Source organism: Trichechus manatus, unplaced genomic scaffold (assembly GCF_000243295.1).
Source record: "Trichechus manatus latirostris isolate Lorelei unplaced genomic scaffold, TriManLat1.0 scaffold00051, whole genome shotgun sequence".
NCBI classification, from domain to species: domain Eukaryota; kingdom Metazoa; phylum Chordata; class Mammalia; order Sirenia; family Trichechidae; genus Trichechus; species Trichechus manatus.
The window spans coordinates 352,269-355,046 of record NW_004443987.1 but is presented as its reverse complement, the minus strand read 5'-3'; positions in this window follow the sequence as shown (position 1 = coordinate 355,046).

Genomic DNA, 2,778 nt, shown 5'->3' with positions numbered 1-2,778 from the left:
GAATAAACAAGTGAGTAGGTAAACAAACTGTGGTACATCCATTCAATGGAATGCTACTTAGAAATAAAAAGAATAAATTATTGATGCACACACCAACGTGGGCAAACCTCAAAACAGTTATGCTGAGTAAAAGACCAAAAAAAACAAAAACCATCAAAACACGTACTATTTGATTCCATTTCTATAAAATTTTGGGAAATACAACTTAATGTATATTTACAGTAGTTAGATTAGTGGTTATGTCTGGGGATGGAGATTAACTGGGAAGGGGAGAAACGGAACCATTGAGGTGATAGAAGTGTTCTATATATAGACCTGGATAGTGGTTACACGGGTGGATAAATATGTAAGAGTTCACCAAACTATATATTTAAGATTTTTGCACTTTACTGTGTAAATATTATACCTCAATAAAAAGGTTAAAGATTCAGCAGCTTTTGTGGGTCTCTTTCCTCCTTCCCTTAACCCTTCCCCGTTCTCCTTCTCTCCACCCCTCTCTCTTCTTTCTTTCTTGTATCATTCTGGGGGAGAGTTGATAGTGAATCCAGACACTGATGCTGATTCTGTCCAAATCCTGCTAATGAAATGTTCATACCCTCCTCAGATGGAAAATACAGAGGACAGCTTATTCTGGGAAGTGGGGTATAAGAAGTCTGTAGTTAAAGCATAGGTCCTGGGAGTGCACACTTCTTCCTCTTCCCTTCCATTTGGATTAGATATGTGTTTTGGGGCCGTCACTTCTGTTGTGGTATTTCTCTAAGAGCTGGTGTCTTTGGAGTCAGACTTGCCTTTGAATCCTTGCTCCACCACTTAATAGCTGTTTGACCCTGAGAAAATGACTTAACTTTCGTAATCCTCAATTTTCTCATCCAGGGCATGGGTGTAATGTGTAATAATCCCTACCTCCTAGGTTTGTTTTAAGAGTCAAATGAGATAACACAGGTAAAGCACAGAGAAGTCACTTAATTTTGGATAGCTCTCTTATTTCCCCACAGGGTTGGGAACCTGTGACCTATGAATCTCAGGTGACATCTGGCTCTACTCTATTGGGTATTAAATAACTCTTCCTATCATTTTTCTGGGAGCCCCTGGGTAGTGTAAATGGTTAAGCGCTTGACTAAGAACCGAAAGGTTGGAAGTTCGAACCTACCCAGATGCATTTCAGAAGAAAGGCCTGGTAATCTCCTTTCAAAAGGTCACAGCCATGAGAACCCTATGAAGCAGTTCTACTCTGCACACATGGAGTCATCGTGAGTCAGAATTGACTCAATGGCAACTGGTTTTTTGGTTTATCATTATCCCACCACTTGTCTGTCAGTTTGACATACTGTGGTGGCTTGCATGTTGCTGTGATACTGGAAGCTATGCCACCAGTATTTCAAATACCAGCAAGGTCACTTGTGGTGGGCAGGTTCCAGTGGAATTTTCAGACTAAGACTATGAAGAAGGCCTAGTGATTTACTTCCGAAAATCAGCCAGTGAAAACCTTATGGGTCACAATAGAACATTGTCCAACTTGCTTGCTTTGGACACATCATCAAGAGGGGTCAGTCGCTGGAGAAGAACATCACGTATGGTGAAGCAGAGGGCCAGCGAGGGCGTAGGAGACCCTCAGTGAAATGGATTGTCATAATAGCTGCAATGATGAACATTCTGGCAATTGTGAGGATGACACAGGACCGGGCAACGTTTTGTTCTGTTGTACATAAGGCCACCATGAGTTGGAGTTGACTCACTGGCATCTATCTATCAATCTGTCTGTCTATCTGTCATTACTACTACAACTACTAATAAGAAGACATACTTGCAATGTGACTCTTAAACTTGTCCTTGAGCTCACATAGCCTCTTCTGTCCCAAAGGAGAATACAGAGGGCTTTTTTACTGCCCATCTGCAACATCTCTGAATGCTCAATTTGAGACAGCTAGTTGTTGCTATCCTGTTACAGAAGTGAGGACAGGAGAAGAATCTTGACTTCATCAAGACCCTATAGTTAGTGATGGATTTGATACTGACAGTGTTCTGTATCTTGCCTTGTGGGGTCATAATATGGCATTGAAGATGCCTAAGTAAATAAAAATAGAGTTATGATTTTCACCCTACCCTAGATGCCACCAGACAATGCATCTACCACATAGAAATGACCATGAAAGTCAACCGTAACACAAATGTCCATTTAATTTCTCTTCTTGCTGACCTATTTTTAAGACCTTTTTAATGCTACCTATGTTGTCCCTTTTAGGAATGGATCAGTGGAAATAGAACTGACATTTGTTAGATGACTGCTCTGTGTCAGGCCCAGTGCTAGTGTTTTATGAGGGATCTAAAGAACCCTGTGAGGTAAGCACCACTATTGTATTTTGAAGATGAGGAAATTTGACTTTTGCAGAAAAGAATTCATTTCTAGACACTCATCCGGCTAATATATGGCAGAGCCAGTATTCCCTATCCCCATCCATTGATCTTATTTTTTGCATTTTATTTTATTATTGTACTTTAGATGAAGGTTTACAGAGCAAACTAGCTTCTCATTAAACAATTAATACACATAGTGTTTTGTGACATTGGTTGCCAATCCCACAACATGTCAACACTCTCCTCTTCTCGACCTCAGGTTCCACATTACCAGCTTTCCTATCCCCTCCTGCCTTCTCGTCCTTGCCCCTGGGCAGGTGTGCCTATTTAGTCTCGTTTTGTTTTATGGGCCTGTCTAATCTTTGGCTGAAGGGTGAACCTCAGGAGTGACTTCAGTACTGAGCTAAAAGGGTGTCCGGGGAC